This window comes from Mercenaria mercenaria, chromosome 16 (assembly GCF_021730395.1).
Source record: "Mercenaria mercenaria strain notata chromosome 16, MADL_Memer_1, whole genome shotgun sequence".
Lineage (NCBI taxonomy): Eukaryota > Metazoa > Mollusca > Bivalvia > Venerida > Veneridae > Mercenaria > Mercenaria mercenaria.
Genome location: NC_069376.1, coordinates 4,501,015 through 4,521,751, shown reverse-complemented (window position 1 = coordinate 4,521,751; position 20,737 = coordinate 4,501,015). Strand labels below are relative to the sequence as shown.

The 20,737-nt window shown below is 36.4% G+C and overlaps 1 long non-coding RNA gene across 1 annotated transcript; it reads right to left on the bottom strand.

The window, feature by feature from the left end:
- Nucleotides 1-688: 688 nt before the first annotated feature.
- LOC128549431 (uncharacterized) lies at nt 689-20,110 on the bottom strand. The gene is made up of 3 exons (XR_008367610.1): nt 19,314-20,110; nt 1,236-1,370; nt 689-739 (listed from the first exon to the last, which is right to left on the bottom strand). It is a non-coding gene; the product is annotated as an uncharacterized LOC128549431 (long non-coding RNA).
- Nucleotides 20,111-20,737: the final 627 nt, after the last annotated feature.

Sequence of the window (20,737 nt, the reverse complement as noted above, 5' to 3'; positions counted from 1 at the left end):
TAAGTGTTTACCTTGTCCTTGGTACCTTAAAAAGTGTGATCTTGCAATGACCACGCCCCTTTTCGGTCAAAAAAAATTTTTCCAATCAATTTTTAAAAAACCCTAGAAGAATGGCAGGGTTTTGGGTCGGACCGGGAAACAACACTATTTACCTCTTTTTTTAAAATTTTAAAAACTCCCTGTACAAGTAGATGTTTGGGTTTTTAAAATAAAAATTTATAAAAAAAGGATCAAAACACACGGCACTTCCAAAAAACATTTTTTCATGTTTAAAAAAAAATTATCAAAACTTCAAACCCCAAAATTTTTTTAATTGAGGGCCCTGCTGAGGAAAGACTGGGGAAAAATTTTTTTTGGGCTTAGTTTTTATAAGATTTTGTGTTGTAGGGGAAATTCTATTTTCAGTGAATTAAGCCCCTCAAGTAATAACACAGACGAAGTTTGAAGTTCGAAACCTTTTTTGCATTTTTTAACCCGAAGACATGAAAGCCCGGGGCCCAAAAGACAAGAATAAAATCTTGAAAACCCTTTTTACAATCCCAAAATTTTAAAAATTGATTGTTTTTCCTTTTTTTTTTTTTCAGCAAAAGGGAAAATTTCCCTATCCTTACATAATTTTGTTAAACCCTTTTTTTGTAATTTTTCCTTCGACTCCATTTCTGTGAGACACCAATTGGGCAACAAATGTTGAACTTCTTGTTGCGTTTTTGGAAAACTGCCCTACCTTGAATATATTTCTCTACAAAAAGAAGAATATTTCCTAACATGATGTACATAAAAGATAGTCATGTTTTTTAATGCAAAAAATATATTAAGACATATCTCAGTGTTATATCAGAATTGGTGCATTGTAGCAATTGTTAGGTCTTTAAAAGCTACCTTGTCACTATGTGACAGGTGAGCAAAAAAAGTCTTACGTATGTAAAATGTGTCAGCTAATAATTAGCTGTAATCTGACCTAATAATTCCCATTTGGGAATACAGCTTACTGTACCAATTATTACGAACAAAACCCTGTCCAATTTCAAAGTAACAGATTACTTATGTTATCGCACTACCACACATGCTTCTGAATCAGTCATTTTTAGTAAAACTGGCTGAAATAATGCTATTCCAATATAATCTAATTTTACCTGTCTTTCAATTGCCATTCCCAATTAAACGAAGTCTTTTTAAATTTGAAAGTATCACGGAAAAGTATTTTTATTAAAAATATTTACAAAGGAATTATTTACCTATTCCCAACACCAACAATTGTCTTCAGTAAAATCTGAGAAGTTGTAGACTTATATATACATAAAGGCGGTCAATCTCCATCTATGCGACAAACTTTACACTGTTCAAGCGCTCTCATTTCATGTTTTTGGGTACTGAAAATTAAGAAATCCAACAGAATAAGTAAACATGCAATTCAGGACTGCAAATATAAAGCCCTTATGCTCAATTACGCATTTAAGGAAACTCATATTCAAGTCTAGCGTGTGAAAAATCTGCCTTTTTTTCCTTCAAATCTATTGAAAAATACCATTTTTTAGGACTGATTGTTCAATTTCAAGTCCGTAAACTGATTTTTCTTGCACAGATTATGATTACACATATTTCTCTATTCAGACTGTGTGTACTGTGTAAATTCAAGTATCCAAAACAGCAATTTAATGTAAACAAGAATAGAACTAGAGCTATCACTAAAGGTGATGAATGTACCCCCCGCATGCACTGACACAGTACATTGCAATTTAACGCACACAAGATTGCATAATTTTGTGGACTGTATGTATATAGACTGTATGTATACAGTATAGTAACAAAAAACAAAGTCCCATAACTATGCAGAATATTTATCTAAAAGAATGTAACATGCACCATGCACAACTAGGGTTGGTACTGATCACTTGTGTGAAGTTTCATTAAATTGTGTGTAAGGGTTTGGTAGATTAGGCACGCACAAGATTGCATATGCAGACTGTATGTACATAGTATGTTAAACAAGAAACAAAGTCCCATAACTCTGCAATTTTTGTCGCTGAAAGAACCTAAAATGCCCCATGCACAACTACTGTTGTTACTGATCACTTGTGTGAAGTTTCATTAAATTGTGTCAAGGGGATGAGGAGAGATGGTGCGCACAAGATTGTGTCTATGTATATAGTATAGTAACAAAAAAACAAAGTCCCATAACTCTGGGAAATTTTTTTTCTGAAAGAAAACCCAACATGCCCCATGCACAACTACTGTTGTTACTTATCAAATTGTGTGAAGTTTCATTAAATTGTGTCAAGAGAATGTGGAGAGATGGTGCGCAAAAGATTGTGTCTATGTATTTTTATAGTAACAAAAAAACAAAGTCCCCTAACTTTCAAATTTTTTTTTTTAAAAGAACCTAACATGCCCCATGCACAAACCACTGTTGGTACTGATCACTTGTGTGAAGTTCATTAAATTGTGTCAAGGGAAAGAGGAGAGATGGTGCGCACAAGATTGTGTCTATGTATATAGTATAGTAACCCAAAAAAAAAAAGTCCCATAACTCTGCAAATTTTTTTTCTAAAAAAAACCTAACATGCCCCATGCACAACTACTGTTGGTACTGTTCATTGTGTGAAGTTTCATTTAAAATTTTGTCAAGGGGATAAAGGGGAGATGGTGCACACAAGATTGCGTCTACGGACAGACGGCCAGACAGACAGACGGACAGACAGACAGACAACCTGAAACCAGTATACCCCCCCTTACAACTTTGTTGTCGGGGGGGTACAAATATATATGAGCCGTGCCATTGGAAACCAACATAGTGGCATCCGCGCAGTCTGGTCAGAATCCATACTGTTCGGCAATGGTTTCTCTAATGGCAGTAGGCTTTAAAAGTGAACAGCATGGATCCTGACTAGACTGCGCTGATGCGCAGGCTGGTCTGGATCCATCCTGATCGCAAACCCACTATGTTGGTTTTGTCATGGCGCGGCTCATATATAATATCCGACTCTTTGGTCAGATTTCCTCAGCCGCCCGTCAAATTTCTAAAAATCCATGGCAGCATTTGTAATACACCATTTTGTTTTCCAAAAAACGGTTTCAAAAAATAGAACTTATACAAATGCATTTTATGCATGAAAACCTGCAAAATTAGAAAATTTTCAGAAATATGATGCTGAAAGTAGGATTTTTTACATTTTTCCAAGCATGTGTAGTTTTTTTCTCAATGAAGCAATTTCAGCAATTGTAGTAATAAATTCAAGTAATTTCCAGATTTCTATGCCAACCAGCCATTCTCCATCAAAAATTTCAACCATGTGTTTGCAAAATAACAAAAATATGACAATTTACTTTCTGAATTTTTCCATTAAATCAGGCCTAAGACCCAAGTTATTTTTACTATATGTTCTATATTGGCAATGGACACTAATGCATTTTTGCATGCATTCCAACCCACTAAAATACCTGAACTCAACAGAAGTGTTCAAGAGAAAAAATTCCAGCCACAATAAACATGTGGTTTGAATGGCACTTTTTTCAACCGTTTTGTACCAAATCACATGCGTATGAAGAATACTCTCTAGAATGATGTCCGCAAACTGGCATTATCAAAAAGTCATGTTATGCATATTCTGACATTCACATTCTGTCAAATTGTACATGTACCTATTATTCTATATCTCCTCTATTAAAATATGCTATTCATTTATTGCAGGTTTTTCACTCAAAAATTCACCAATGCATTTTTGTATTCACCATCAAACAGAGGAACTATTTTCTATGTTACCACTTCCTTATTGTGGTCAACCAAGGGCAAGTTACTGTGATCTTGTGCCTATTTTGCGCAGCCTGTGCACTATCCTTGTTTGCATGGTAAACAATGTTAATGTGAAGTTCAAGTAATATATAAGCAATAGTAACAGAAAAACGAAATTTGCCGAAAAACTTTAACCACCTCCTAGCAGTCATGAGCTTTAATGAAAAAAATTATCTGAAGGAATTTGGTGAATGGCCATACAAGGAACATTGCTTTGAAATTATTTTCAAATCAAGCCAGATGTTTCAAAGCTGAAGATTTTCAAAGTTTTCTATACATCAATACTGGGAAAACTAACCTACCCCCTTCCCCACTCTACATTTTTTAATGCAAAACTGCTGTGTAATTACTTTAAAACTGGACAAGCAATTTCAGAAAAGATCTTCCAAAGTTTTCCATATAACTACACTAAGAACATTAGCCTGGATCTATTTTTTTTTTAAATGTCTTCTGGGAAGAATATTATAATGTTTCTCCTTTTAGTTACCATCACAAGAAGAATTCTGCTATGATAGTCTTGAAATCTGAAATAAGACCTCCAAAACAAAGAAACAATCCTGTGAAGTTTGTTTGAAATAGGCATATAATGGTTAAAAGGAGATAGAGACATTTTGGATGATATATGGATGACAGACCACCAATGATCCTTAAAGCTCACAATGAGCACTTTGTGTTCAGTTGAACTGAAAAAGACTTTAAACTAATGAAGAACTAGAGCAGTCACAGGAAATAGCGCCCTCGACCATTTCGATGCTGGATAGGGAAACTGGATAATGAAACTGGATAGTGAAACTGGCCGCATCTGAGGAAGCTGGAGCTGTTTAATGACTCCACAAAGATATTGGACAGTAGCTTGAGTCTGAGTCAAAAGTATTAAGTAATAAGAGATGTAAAGATAAAGTGTCTCAAAACATTACATAAATTAATTCTAAGCAACAAGGGGATAATCATGAATTATTGGTGCAAGAGTGTTTTCTGCACCTTGTGAAAACATTATGTGGGAGATTTTTTGTAATAACAATTCCAGTTTGAATCATTCCTTTTAGTAAAAACTGAGACGTAGTGAAAATGCATTAAAATTAACCTGAAATTCTCAGAAAAAGGGGGGGCATATTTCAGAAATACTGGTCCATATAAATCAGAAACAATGGCCCTTTTTGGTCATATGGATATGCGTGATAAGGTGGAACAACTACTTTAAGTTTGAATCAAATCTATTTATAAGTAACAGAGATAGAGAAATTGTATCGAAACTTTAACCTAAAATTCAAGGTAAAAGGGAGGAGGGTGGATGGGATAATTCATGAAATATTGGTACCAGAGTTCTGGACTTTAATTCAAATGATGTGGTGATAAGGTGGAACAACAACATACAATCTGAATCAAATCAATTTAGTAATGCCTGAGACAGTGAAAAGGCATCAGAACTCCAGATAAGATGTGTATTGGCGTATATACATTTTGAAATTTTACGAAAAACGCAATTAAAATCAAACCTACCCGTATGATACGCATTGAAAAAAAACAGGATACATACTGAAAAATGTATTAATATTAGCGGAGTACTAATTTTCGTGCTATTCACAGGATCGGAAAATGCACTAGTTCATGTCTAGGTGATATTAGAATGAAATGATGGGCTTTCCTTAAAAAAGCGATTTTTGTAGTACTGAAATAACCGTAATTACAATGAAACAGAGAACAGTGGAATATCTATTTATTGTGAATTGACAATAACTGCATTCCTAACTAATATTCTGCAGAAAGCTTTGAATAGAAAAATTTTAAAACCCTGTTTGAATGTTTATAAAAAAACCCCTTTTGAAAATCAAGTTGTTTTTTTTTCTTCTTGCCCGTAAACATGGTTAATAACACCTTCGGAACAGTTACAGTGAGTATTTTGGGGTTTTTTATGGCGAATCAACACAAAATGGTCATATATCGCCGTGGGAATAGTTACAAGTTTTCACATAACTTTTTTACTGCTTTGAAACCGGGTTGTAAATTTGAAAACAAACAATTATTGCAATTCTGCACTGTATACATGTACAAATTCACAGTATACAGATAAACACTGATCTAAACGAATGTAGATTTTAGCCATACTGTAGACCTATGCATGTTTATTTGCGTGCCTGGTCGTTTTCATTACGAATAGAAATTCAGCCACCAATTGGCTATATTAGCGCCGGTGATACTGTACTAATACAATATGCGTTAAAAAGTCAAACTATGAATTTAAGGCATTTGCACTAAAGTTTAGCCACGCAAATATAAGTACACTTACAGTTAGTTTACTGGATTTAAGTGCGTAATCCAATCTTTTCGTAAATCAAGCACATTATTTTTGTAATCGAGTAACAAACAAACATAAATGCTGTCTCATAAGGTGTCGGCCCAGTACAATTTCTTTTTCTTTGCGTATAGTAAAAAAAACGCACCTTCGAAATGGTTTGGGTGATTCACAAAAAAATTTTGCAGCATTGACAGCTCTGTATTTCTAAAGAATAACCCTGTTCCAGTCAATATAGCTTAAAAAAATCACTATCATCAACGATGAATTTTTTTGCTACACATCAAAGTTTAAGTCCATGTCATATTTCCAATAAACACTGTCATGTCTACCAGTCTGGAGTATTTTTTTAATCTATCCGCACAGGAATACAGTCCTGAAAAACACAGACAAAAACAACTGTTAAAGACATCAGAAAGGCACAAAATGTACACTGTGTCAGTAAATACATTTAAAATTTAACATGTCAAAGTAGTGATGGCTTCAAACTGGGAACTTCAAAATTTCAAAGAACTACTTCCTAGGATACAATGACCCGGAAGTACTTCAATACCAGGGTGACACCTAAATCTAACCAAATTTTGAATTAAGCCAAATTTTTTACGCATTAGTTAATTAGGGTATTGTGAAAATACTCAACAAGGCATTCTCACTGCAAACTAAATTCTGTACAAACATGGGGCTTACTTTGCGGACAAATTGCCTCGGAAACCGGTATTTCAAGTGAAAATATACAAATTAGGAAAACTGTCATATCTTGAAAGAAAAATTTTTGATGGATTTTTATGAAATAAAGTTTGGTGTCACCGGCTGGTCTGGTAAAATCTTTTATATAACAGTATGCCTTATTTTTTTTGTAAACTGATATATCAAATAAAAATTTTAAAAAACAAGACTGTCTGATGACAGCGCGCTCGACTATTCGAAGAATTGATTGAAGAATGGGGTCAAAATATTTCCACGGATATTCAGACAAAAAGAAATAAATAGATTATACAAACAATGTTCCTGTATTACTATGATTTCGATAAGTTTTGCACTAAATAGCAATATATGAGCCGATTCAAAGTCCAAAAAGGCCATAATTCAGTCAAAATAGTTATGTACTCTTGCCTACAAATGGAAATCATAATGATAAACAAGTGTTCAAAGTTTAAAGCCATATGTCAAATAGTTTTGACAAAACATGGACTTGTATGAAAACAAAACTAATTTCAAAGTCCAAAAAAGGGCCATAATTACCCAAAATAGATGACAAAGTTATTTTCTTTTTCCCTACAGTTTAAAGACTATTATACTAAACAAGTGATAAAAGTTTCTAAGTCATATGTCAAACACTTTACAAAAAAATATAAACTGGTACGAAAAACTTAACCAAGATTTCTAAGTCAAAAGGGGCCGTAATTCAACCAAAATCCTTGTTTGGAGTTATGTACTCTTGCCTATAACAAGACATGGTGATGGTTAAACAGGTGTTGAAAGTTTCAAAGTTTTATCTCAAAAGACTTTGCAAAATATGATCTGGTACGAAATATTAACCAAGATTTCTAAGCCCAAAAGGGGCCAAAATTCAGCCAAAATCCTGATGGAGTTATGTACTCTTCCCTATAACTGGCCATGATGATGGTAAACAAGTGTTGAAATTTTAAAAGCTTTATCTCAAAAGGACTTTGTCAAAATATGAACGGGTACGAAATATTAACCAAGATTTCAAAGTCAAAAGGGGCCATAATTCAGCCAAATCTTTGATTGAGTTATGTGTCTTGCCTATAACTGGCCATGATGATGGAAAAACAAGTGTTGAAAGTTTCAAAGTTTTATCTCGAAAGACTTTTTTCAAAATATGAACTGGTACGAAAAACTTAACCAAGATTCTAATAAAAAAAGGGGCCATAATTCAGTCAAAATGCTTGACAGATTTATGTACTCTTCCCTACAACGGGGACATGGTGATGGTAAACAAGTGTTGAAAGTTTCAAAGCTTTATCTCAAAAGACTTTGTCAAAAAGTGGACTGGTACGAAAAACTTACCAAGTTTTTCTTAGAAAAAAAGGGGCCATAATTCAGCAAAATGCTTGACAGAGTTATGTACTCTTGCCTACAACGGGACATGGTGATGGTAAACAAGTGTTGAAAGTTTCAAAGCTTTATCTCAAAAGACTTTGTCAAAAAGTGGACTGGTATGAAAAACTTAACCAGGGTGTGACGCAAATCCATGGTGAGTAGGATAGCTCTACTTATTCTTTGAAAAGTCGAGCTAAAAATAAGAGTTTGTTAGCTGAAATAAAAATAAACTGATATTTTAAAGATTTAATGGACAAAATTCCATGACAAAGACCAATTAGGATTACTGCAACTAATATCTAAAAGTAAAACACACCCATACACCACACTATTTAATAATAATATCAATTAAGGTCAAAAGTGATTATCTAAGACTTCCATGTTCATCGCCGTTTGAATACATCTGCGGATGTCTCTAAATTTTTCTTTGTACTTTTAGCATGTATTAAATTTTAAATTCTGCTCAACCCCGGGGGCTAGAGGGCGTGGGACGGTAGCATGCATTTCCACTACCGTCCATAACAGGCTCAATCAAAACCGAGCCTGCAACATTTTGGGCTTTTGTTGTTTGAGCGACCTGTGGAGTTTCCACTTTTTTATTTTATCACCTCTTAATGATGCATTTCAAATAGACTTTCTGATAGCTGGATTAGCATATATAATCCTTGAAAAAAAAAACAACCTGAATGTGTTAATAATGGCACAAAAAGACTTTTAGTTACAATATTGCCAGACTTTAAGCAGACAACATCAAAATCTTTCAACAACTGTATAGAATTCAACATGGCAAAGGGAAAACTTAAGTGCCGTGTGGATGGCGGACATTTCAAGGCAGGAAATAAGAAATACTGCTTTTCCTTCTTCCTTCTAAGGCTGCAACCAATCCTAGATGTAGTTCAACTGTAAATGAAGACCAGGTGGATAGGGGGTTCCCAAAGAAACCCGGGGCTTCGACCCACAACTGCGATCTGAAAATGGGTGTGAACCATTAGGGAATAGGGCTGTGGGAAACTGGACCAACTAAAGTACCTTATGAACAAAGTGTATCAGCAACATAGTTCTGGAAAGTGTAAACAGTTAAATATTTCACTGCACAAGGAAAAGAAATATAGACTAGGCTCAAAATTGCAGGGTTTAAGTGTAATTCCTGCCATTTCCTTTCAGATAAAATGGAAACATATAATAGACGACGGGGCGGGAAAGGAACTGCAATTAACATGTTACTTGTGTCTGCCCTCCAGGATACTGCCATCAGAATAAAAAGTGGAACTTGCTCTAACTTCGATGGACATACCACCAAGTAGAAGAAACATGCAAACTTATCTGAATGCTGCCAGTTTCAATATGTCAAGCTGAATGAGGACATGGACAGAATAAGAGCGCCACCAAGCGGGGCAATATACGCCCGAACGCTTAATCATAGGATGGTAGCAAAATTTTAAGAACTTGACTGTTGTAGCCCAAAGGACTGGTTCAACAAAAGGAAAACTTCAAAAAACAAAATCGAAGTCCATAAAAAATATTTTAAGTCTACAAAAAAATTCTTATCAGGTACAGGATGTAAAAATACAACCTTAAAATTGGAGGTACCATCCATAATGTACCACAGAAAAATGGTATGGTTTTTCCCTATGGCCAATAATAAAAAAGTTTTGAAATAAGCTATTTATTGTAACATAAAAGGGAAGTAATTCAAAAACAAAATTATTGTAAGTACAAAAAAGAGATCTGGGCCCAAATAAAAAACAAGAACACTGCAATGCAAAGCAATATACACAAAGCAAAGTCATATTTGACCTTTGACCTTAATGTGACCTTGACCCTTGAAGCGAGTCTCCGCAAACATGCGCCTGCACATCGTTACAATGTGGTAAACATTTCTGCAAGTTTCTTTGAAATCCTTCCAGCAGTTCAAGAGTTACAGAGCAGGGCACTAAACAAACTGATATGACCTTTGACCCCTAAGTGTGACCTGACCTTGAAGCAAGTCATCCGACACATGCGCTCTGCACGTTGTCTTGGTGTGGTGAACATTTGTGTCAAGTCTCTTTGAATACTTTAAGGGGTTCAAGAGTTACAGAGCGGACACGAAACAAACTGATATGACCTTTGACTCCTAAGTATGACTTTGACCTTAAAGCGAGACATCCAAAACATGCGCTCTGCACATTGTCTCGGTGTGGTGAGCATTTGTGTAAAGCTTCCTTGAAATCCTTCAAGGGGTTCAAGAGTTACAGAGCGGACACGAAATTGCTAACGGACAGACAGAGAGACGGGCGGACAGACAGACACCAGCGTTTATAAAAATAATACGTCCCTTCGGGCGTAAAAAAGGGAGCTAGGGCATTTTAGCATAACCTCGAACAAGGACATCAGAACCCGCAACTTCTAGATCGGGCCTTTGATGGCCACTACAATGCAAAAAGAATGGTGTCCTCTATAAACCTGGACAGGCAGCTTCACAAGCCTATGGAGTTGCAATTGAAAACCATACAAGCTACAAGTACATAGTGGGACCAGCTGCACAAAATAAGCTTTGCTGGACAGGGGCTTATCTGAAGAACAAGGAGATCGACAATAACTTGTCCTGGTCGCTATGATGAATGCACAGCAACAATACCATACATGGAGCCTCATTCTGAAAGAAAAAACGCATACGGCATTGCTAAGCAGTTGTCAAATGTGAACCTACTTATCCACACACTGACAACTGATGGCGACACGGTAGCCCATCTGGGAATGAATGACTTCTATGATAAGCCAGGCTATGCCTGGAGTGTCAACAGCCAGGCAGATCCACATCATCTTTGAAGCATGCATGTAAGAAAGCCCGGACTTCCCAAATGGAGCCAGACAGTATTCCAAGGCAAAAAAACTGACAGGCAGTGCCAGACAACAAGCCATTTCAGCTCTGGGGAAATAATCAAGGGGTAGATGTAGCGCAATCATAAAGAAACTTCGTACCAATGGGAAAAGGACTGACAGAAGAAGTAAATCGCTTTACCCGGGAATAAAAGCAGCTACTAACAGTGCTACACTGGAAACAGCAGCTTCTGTCCATACGACTCAATAGTTTGCTCTGGTCTAGGGAATGTTGGTGACTGGTGGTATCATTCTAAGTTTCTACCAATGCATGGAATTCGTCACCTGCAACTGAACAAAAATGACCGTGAGCTGTTGTCAGCAAATCTTGAGATAAGACTCAGTGACTGTGCCATTATGAGTGTGACAAGCAACACTTCAACACAGAAATGTGAGGGGTTCAACAGGGCAGTACTACATTGTATCTACTATGCCAAAAGACATTAACCTGTCCAGAAACTTTGCTGGTAGTCTGGCATCAAAAACACTTCAGTGAAACAATATACTGCAAGCTTCGTGGAAAAAAAGTCAAAAGGCATTTACGGATCGGCTCTTTCACCACGAGCAAAAAGGTATCTCAAAAAAACTTCAAGAGGTCACAGAGACATAAATACAACAGCCAAGTTCAAGACCCGCAGAAAAATAATCAAGCCAAGCTGGAAAATGCCTATGATCAAGCCCCCAGTTCAGGCCAGTATCCGGACGAGTACGTGAAAGGGGGCAACTTGATGAGGCCCCGTCAGCAAACAGTGTTTCTAAAATTTAAAGTCTTAGAAACGTAGCGGTTCTTTCACCTACAAAAAAGGGAAAAAGAGCTGTCACAGGAGACAGCGCGCTCGACTATTTCGATGCTGGATAGTGAAACTGGGCACATCTGCGGAAACTAGAGCTGTCACTGGAGAGTTTTAATTACTCCAATGTTTGGGTGAAGATAATGCACAAAAGCCTGAGTCTGTGTCAAAATATCAAGTAATAAGACAGGTAAATTTAAAGTGTATCAAAACATTATATAACTATAATTCTAAACAAAAAGGGGGCATAATTCATAAAATATTTTGGGTGCAGGAGTTATGTACCTTGTGTCATATGATGGGGGATGAGGATTTAAAACAAGTACTTCAAGTATGAATCAAATCCATTCAGTAATAACTGAGATATATGAAAAATAAATTAAAATTAACCTTAAAATTTTAAGTAATAGGGGGAAAAATTCATGAAACATTTGGTGTAGAGTTATGAACCTTGTGTCAATATGATGTGGGGGATGATGTTTAACAACTAATTCAAGTATGAAAAAAATACATTCAGTAATAACAGAGATAGAGTGAAAGTGCATCAAAACTTTAACCTTAAATTCTAAGTAAAAGGGAAATAATTCATTAAAATTTGTGCCAGAATTATGCACCTTGTGTCATAAAATGTGGGTGAAGATGTTGAAAATATTATTTTAAAACTTGAATCAAATCCATTCAGTAATAACAGAGACAGAGTGAAAGTGAAATAAATCATGAAATATTTGTGCAAGAGTTATTACCCTTATGTCAGATGATGTGGGTGATGATGAGGAATAACTATTTTAAGTTTGAATCAAATCCATCAAGTAATTACTGAGTATGATGAAAAAAGAGAAAGTGTAAAAAAAAACTTTACCAAGGTTGGGACGCGGAAAGATGCCGACACCAGGTCCAGTAGCATAGCTCTCCTTACACTTCGTATAGTCAAGCTAAAAAGAAAAAAGAGAAAGAGCACCGTCACATTCATGGCAGAATGTCTGATGATGGCCTGATTCCGGCCCAAATGGAAAGAGCTCTTGAACATATACTGAAACTAAAACTAGAAAATGCTTTTGTAAAAAAGCGCATGTCTCCCCCAATGCAAAGTCCTATAGGCAAGAAGTTAATAGGGGTCAGGAGCGAAAGTAAAAGAGACACTGATGGTTGGCTGCAATAGGGATCATCTACTTGGCATGTCCAGTCATCCCGCTAAATTTCAACACTCTTGGCCTAGTGGTTCTCAAGTCACTGTTCAGGCTCCTGTGACCTTGACCTTTGATCAAGTGACCTCAAAATAAGTAGGGGTCATCTACTCTGCATGTCCAATCATCCTATTAAGTTTCAACATTGTAGGTCAAGTGGTTCTCAAGTTATTTCCAAAAAAATGATTTTACATGAACAGGCCACTGTGACCTTGACCTTTAATAGACTGACCCCAAAATCAATAGGGGTCATCTACTCTGCATGTTCAATCATCCTATGAAGTTTCAACATTCTGGGTCAAGTGGTTCTCAAGTTATTGATATGAACTGGTTATCAATGTTCAGACCTCTGTGACCTTGACCTTTAACAGAGTGACCCCAAAAACATTAGGGGTCATTTACTCTGCATGAACAATCATCCTATGAAGTTTCAACTTCTGGGTCAAGAGGTTCTCAAGTTATTGATTGGAAATGGTTTTCCATGTTCAGGCCCTGTGGCCTTGACCTTTAACAGAGTCACCCTTAAATCGGTAGGGGTCATCTACTCTGCATGACCAATCATCCTATGAAGTTTCATCATTCTGGGTCAAGTGGTTCTCAAGTTACTGACCGGAAATGGTTTTCAATGTTCAGGCCCCTGTGACCTTGACCTTTCACAGAGTGACCCCAAAATTGTTAGGGGTCATCTACTCTGCATGAGCAATCATCCTATTAAGTTTCAACATTCTGGGTCAAGTGGTTCTCAAGTTACTGACCGGAAATGGTTTTCAATGTTCAGGCTCCTGTGACCTTGACCTTTAATGGAGTGACCCCAAAATCAATAGGGGTCATCTACTTTACATGTACAATCATCCTATGAAGTTTCAACATTCTGGGTTAAGTGGTTCTCTAGTTATTGATCGGAAATGATTTTCCATGTTCAGGCCCCTGTGACCTTGACCTTTGATGGAGTGACCCCAAAATCAATAGGGGTCATCTACTCTTCATTATCAATCATCCTATGAAGTTTCAACATTCTGGGTCAAGTGGTTCTCTAGTAATTGATCGGAAATGGTTTTCAATGTTCAGGCCCCTGTGACCTTGACCTTTGACGGAGTGACCCCAAAATCAATAGGGGTCATCTACTCTTCATGACCAATCATCCTATGAAGTTTCAACATTCTGGGTCAAGTGGTTCTCTAGTTATTGATCGGAAATGGTTTTCAATGTTCAGGCCCCTGTGACCTTGACCTTTGACAGAGTGACCCCAAAATCAATAGGGGTCATCTACTCTTCATGGCCAATCATCCTATGAAGTTTCAACATTCTGGGTCAAGTGGTTCTCTAGTAATTGATCGGAAATGGTTTTCAATGTTCAGGCCCCTGTGACCTTGACCTTTGACGGAGTGACCCCAAAATCAATAGGGGTCGTCTACTACAGCAGCCCTACAACCCTATGAAGTTTAAAGGTTCTAGGTCAAATGGTTCTCCAGTTATTGCTCGGAAATGAAGTGTGACGTACGGACGGACGGACGGAAGGACGGACGGACAGGGCAAAAACAATATGTCTCCTGGGGGAGACATAATAATACATATAAACAACAACAACCAAAACAACAGGCATAACTTATATCCATCTTAAATTCATTGTTATACAGACATTTCCCTGTAAATTAAAGAAACAAGAGGACCATGATGGTCCTGAATCGCTCACCTGTCCCCATATGACTCAGTTTTGAAATGAGTATGACGTCGTTTTTTCTATTATCTGACATAGTGACCTAGTTTTTGAGCTCATGTGACCCAGTTTTGAACCTGACCTTGATATCATCAAGATGAACATTCAGACCAACTTTCATACAGATCCCATGAAAAATATGGCCTCTAGAGAGGTCACAAGGTTTTTTTTTATTATTTGACCTACTGACCTAGTTATTGATGGCACGTGACCCAGTTTCGAACTTGACCTAGATATCATCAAGGTGAACATTCTGACCAATTTTCATCAAAAGTATGGCCTCTAGAAGGTCACGAGGTTTTTCTATTTTTAGACCTTCTGACCTAGTTATTGACCGCAGTTGACCCAGTTTTGAACTTGACCTAGATATCATCAAGATGAACATTCAGACCAACTTTCATAAGATCCCATGAAAATTATGGCCTCTAGAGAGGTCACAAGGTTTTTTATTATTTGACCTACTGACCTAGTTTTAATGGCACTTGACCCATTTTCGAACTTGACCTAGATATCATCAAGATGAACATTCTGACCAATTTTTATGAAGATCCATTCACAAGTATGGCCTCTAGAGAGGTCACAAGTTTTTTTTTATTTTTAGACCTACTGACCTAGTTTTTGACCACACGTGACCCAGTTTCGACTTGACCTAGATAATATCAAGATAAACATTCAGATTAACTTTCATAAAGATTCCATGAAAAATCTCGCCTCTAGAGAGGTCACAAGGTTTTTCTATTATTTGACCTACTGACCTAGTTTTTAAAGGCACGTGACCCAGTTTCGAACTTGGCCTAGATATCATCAAGATGAACATTCTGACAAATTTTCATGAAGATCTTGTGAAAAATATGGCCTCTATAAAGGTCATTATGTTTTTCTATTTTTAGACCTACTGACCTAGTTTTTAACCGCACGTGACCCAGTTTCGAAATTGACCTAGATATCATCAAGATGAGCATTCAGACCAACTTTCATATAGATCCCATGAAAAATATGGCCTCTAGAGAGGTCACAAGGTTTTTCTATTATTTGACCTACTGACCTAGTTTTGGTGGCACGTGACCTGGTTTCAAACGTGACCTAGATATCATCAAGGTGAACATTCTGACCAATTTTCATGAAGATCTTGTGAAAAATATGGTCACAAGGTTTCTCTATTTTTAGACCTACTGACCTAGTTTTTGAAGGTACGTGTAAATTAAAGAAACAAGAGGACCATGATGGTCCTGAATCGCTCACCTCTTCCCACATGACCCAGTTTTTTAGTATGATGTCGTTTCTTCTATTATTTGACATAGTGACCTAGTTTTTAAGCTCATGTGACCCAGTTTTTAACTTGACCTAGATATTATCAAGATAAAAATTCTGACCAATTTTCATGAAGATCCATTGAAAAATATGGTCTCTAGAGAGGTCACAAGGTTTTTCTATTATTTGACCTATTGACCTAGTTTTCGAAGGTACATGACCCTGTTTTGAACTTTACCTAGATAGCATCAAGGTGAACATTCTCACTAATTTTCATGAAGATCTCATGAAAAATATGGCCTCTAGAGAGGTCACAAGGTTTTTCTATTTTTATACCTACTGGCCTAGTTTTTGACCGCAAGTGACCCAGTTTCAAAACTGACCTAGATATCATCAAGGTGAACATTCAGATCAATCTTCATGAAGATCCATTGAAAAATATGGCCTCTTAGAGAGGTCAAAAGATTTTAATAATTTTAGACCTACTGACCTAGTTTTTGACTGCAGTTGACCCAGTTTCAAACTTGACCTAGATATCATCAAGATAAACATTCAGACCAAATTTCATACAGATCCCATGAAAAATATGGCCTTTAGAGAGGTCACAAGGTTTTTCTATTATTTGACCTACTGACCTAGTTTTTGAAGGCACGTGACCCACTTTCAAACTTGACCTGGATATCATCAAGATGAACATTCAGACCAACTTTCATACAGATCCCATGAAAAATATGGCCTTTAGGGAGGTCACAAGGTTTTTCTATTATTTGACCTACTGACCTAGTTTTTGATGGCACGTGACCCAGTTTCGAACTTGACCTAGATATCATCAAGGTGAACATTCTGACCAATTTTCATGAAGATCTCATGAAATATATGGCCTCTAGAGAGGTCACAAGGTTTTTCTATTTTTAGACCTACTGACCTAGTTTTTGATCGCACGTGACCCAGTTTCGAACTTGACCTAGATATCATCAAGATGAACATTCAGACCAATTTTCATACAGATCCCATGAAAAATATGGCCTTTAGAGAGGTCACAAGGTTTTTCTATTATTTGACCTACTGACCTAGTTTTTGACGGCACGTGACCCACTTTCGAACTTGACCTAGATATCATCAAGGTGAACGTTTTGACCAATTTTCATGAAGATCTTGTGAAATATATGGCCTCTAGAGAGGTCACAAGGTTTTTCTATTTTTAGACCTACTGACCTAGTTTTTGATGGCACGTGACCCAGTTTCGAACTTGACCTAGATATCATCAAATTGAACATTCTGACCAATTTTCATGAAAATCTTGTGAAATATATGGCCTCTAGAGAGGTCACAAGGTTTTTCTATTCTTAGACCTACTGACCTAGTTTTTGAAGGCACGTGACCCAGTTTCGAACTTGACCTAGATATCATCAAGATGAACATTCTGACCAACTTTCATAAAGATCCCATGAAAAATGTGACCTCTAGAGTGGTCACAAGCAAAAGTTTACGGACGGACGACGGACACTGCGTGATCACAAAAGTTCACCTTGTCACTTTGTGACAGGTGAGCTAAAAATAACAGAAAAATAAAACTATGGTAAATGTGTTGATAAATGCACTAGACAGTCTGCTAAGCGGTGCCCTGCCACACCAAAATGCCGATAACACCTAGAATGAGAACAAGAGCTGTCACAGGAGACAGCGCGCTCGACTATTTCGATGCTGGATAGTGAAACTGGGCACATCTGAGGAAACTAAGAGCTGTCACTGGAGTGTTTAATGACTCCAATTGTGGATGAAGATATTGCACAATAGCCTGAGTCTATGTCAAAAATATCAACTTAAAGTAATAAGAGAGGTAAAGATAAAATGTATCAAAACACTATATAAGTATATCCTAAGCAAAAAGGGGCATAATTCATTAAATATTGGTGCCAGAGTTATGCAGCTTGTGTCATATATTGTGGGTGATGATGTTGAACAACTATTTTAAGTTTGAATCAAATCCATTCAGTAATAACAGAGACAGAGTGAAAGTGCATCAAAACTTTAACCTAAAATTCTAAGTAAAAAGGGGGAATAATTAATGAAAAATTGGTGCCAGAGTTATGCACCTTGCATCATATGGTGTGGGTGATGATGTTGAACAACTATTTTAAGTTTGAATCAAATCCATTCAGTAATAACAGAGACAGAGTGAAAGTGCATCAAAACTTTAACCTAAATTTCTAAGTAAAAAGAGGAAATAATTCATGAAAAATTGGTCCCAGAGTTATGCACCTTGTGTCATATGATAAGGGTAATGATGTTGAACAATTGTTTAAGTTTGAATCAGATCCATTCAGTAATAACAGAGATAGAGTGGAAGTTCATAAAACTTTAACCTGAAATTCTAAGTAAAAAGGGGAATAATTTAGGAAAAATTGTGCCAGAGTTATGCATCTTGTGTCATATGATGTGGGTGATGATGCTGAACAATATTTTAAGTTTGAATCAAATCCATTCAGTAATAACAGAGATAGAGTGAAAGTGCATCAAAACTTTAACCTGAAAATCTAAGTGAAAAGGGGGGATAATTCATGAAATATTGGTGCCAGAGTTATGGCCCTTATGTCAGATGATGTGGATGATGATGAGGAATAAGTATTTCAAGTTTGAATCAAATCCATCAAGTAATTACAGAGATAAGTAGAAAAAAGAGAAAGTGCACCAAAACTTTAACCAAGGTGGGGACGCGGAAAGACGCCGACGCCGGGGCGAGTAGGATAGCTCTCCTTATACTTCGTATAGTCGAGCTAAAAACAATTTTTCCTTAAATTATTTGTACTGTTTCCCTCAAAAACAAGGTGTTCAACATTTATGCACAGTTTATTATTGCAAAAATGTGATGCCTGTTGACTGGCTGAAATATCAAAATCTCGCCTAATGAACCATTAATGCAACACAGTGATTGGTTCGTGTTCTATAACCGACAGACAGTGGGTCTCTTGGATCTCTGTAACGAAACTGGCCGTAGCCAAATTTGTTAATACATTCGGTCCAAAATATACATTCTCCATTTTCATGCAAGACACTGTTGATCTGCAGTTTGTTGCGGCAATGTTCCAGAACGTCATCCAACCTAAAAAAAACTGTTCGAAAAAGCAATACACAAAAATAGTGTTTTTTTTTAAATAAACAAATTAATTTTTTTTTTTAAATTATTAAAAATCTGTATGATTTTCTCTTATATAGCCCAGTTAATAGTCTTTTTCTTGTTCATAGTCTTTGCGCTATTGCAGACGACTGAATAATCAATGGGAGATGACTGTTACTTAATTTAAATGAAAAATTAACTATTCAATTTTTAAAAATTCAATAAAATTAAAATTTCATAAACCTTGATAAAATTCTTTTAGCCACTGGTTTTTATTGTTATCAGCTACTAGTGTGTGAAGTTCCATTGCTGTAAACCCTTTGGTTGCTGAGATATTCAAAATTAACTATTTCCCATATAGGTGTCGGCCCAGTACAATTTCTTCGTCTTTGCTGTATAGTAAAACAAGCACCTTCTGAAATGGATTGTGACTTTCACAACAAAATTGCAGCATTGACAGCTCTGTATTTGTAAAGACCAACCCTGTTCCAGTCAATATAGCTTAGAAAATCACTAGGGCTGTCATTGATTGGGTCTTTTGCATATCGACGATACCGATATATCGGAAGACAAATATCGACGATACATCGATATATCGATTATTAAGTTAGATTAACAATCTCTTTGTTTATGGGCATGCTATATACCTTCTTGTTAATGTTATGTCTTTTTTTTTTGCCTACTTTTTATATTACTGTTTGATTGTGTTGTATTTGTATCTATGAAATAAATAAAATAAATGAAAATTAATGAAATCTTTTATAGATCTTCATTGTGCCTTCACTCCTCTTTTGCATTTATCCTACTTTACAACCTAGTAAACTATAATACCAGGCACTGGAGTTGGGTTTCAAACAGCTAAAATTCTGCATTTCTCTTCCACAGATATCTATTTATTTATTAAATTAATTAATTTATTTATTTACAATGTTTTTATTTATTTTTAGCCTGTTTCATTCCCTGTCTTAATTATTACCTTGCACAAGTTTACATTCGGATTAGGTACTGGCACCGCGTGTTGTTGTTTTTTTTTTGTTTTTTTTTTTGTTGTTTTTTTTGTTTTCTTTTTTAACTTCTGCCCAAGTTTCAATGGGCCTCAAATTTGTAGTGTTTGACTGTTTGTTTGTTGTACTAATGGCATGTTTAAGCAACACCCTGTGTTTCTTACGAACCAAAACAAAGCTTTTCCTTCCGTCTTTTGACTGTTTTTCCACTATTAAGCCGGCGACGGCTTCCTCTTCGGCCATCTTTGATTGTTATTGTTACGGGCACTAGCTAAATTCTGTACCTTTTACTGAGTGATCAGCTATACGCGAACAAGTAAAAAGCCGAGATTGACGTAGAAACAGTATATATACTCTATGTTTTTACATGCACAAACAACGAAGCGACCTTCAAGACAGGACAACGTAACTTTTTGCAAATAGATTCTGAAGTTGAGCCCTTTTTACTTCTACCCATATAGGTAGTGCCGGCTAGTGGAAAAAACTGCTACGGTACAAGTTTAGACATGACCTTTTTTGACAACTTCCGTTACTTTCGGCACATTTTTGCAGGCAGAAAAAGTTGTTTTAGAGGGTCTGAGTGTTTATCTAGACAGTTGTTTTTTCTCTCTGTAAAATATCGATTTTTGAAAATGGGAATCGATAATCGATCGACCAAAAAAT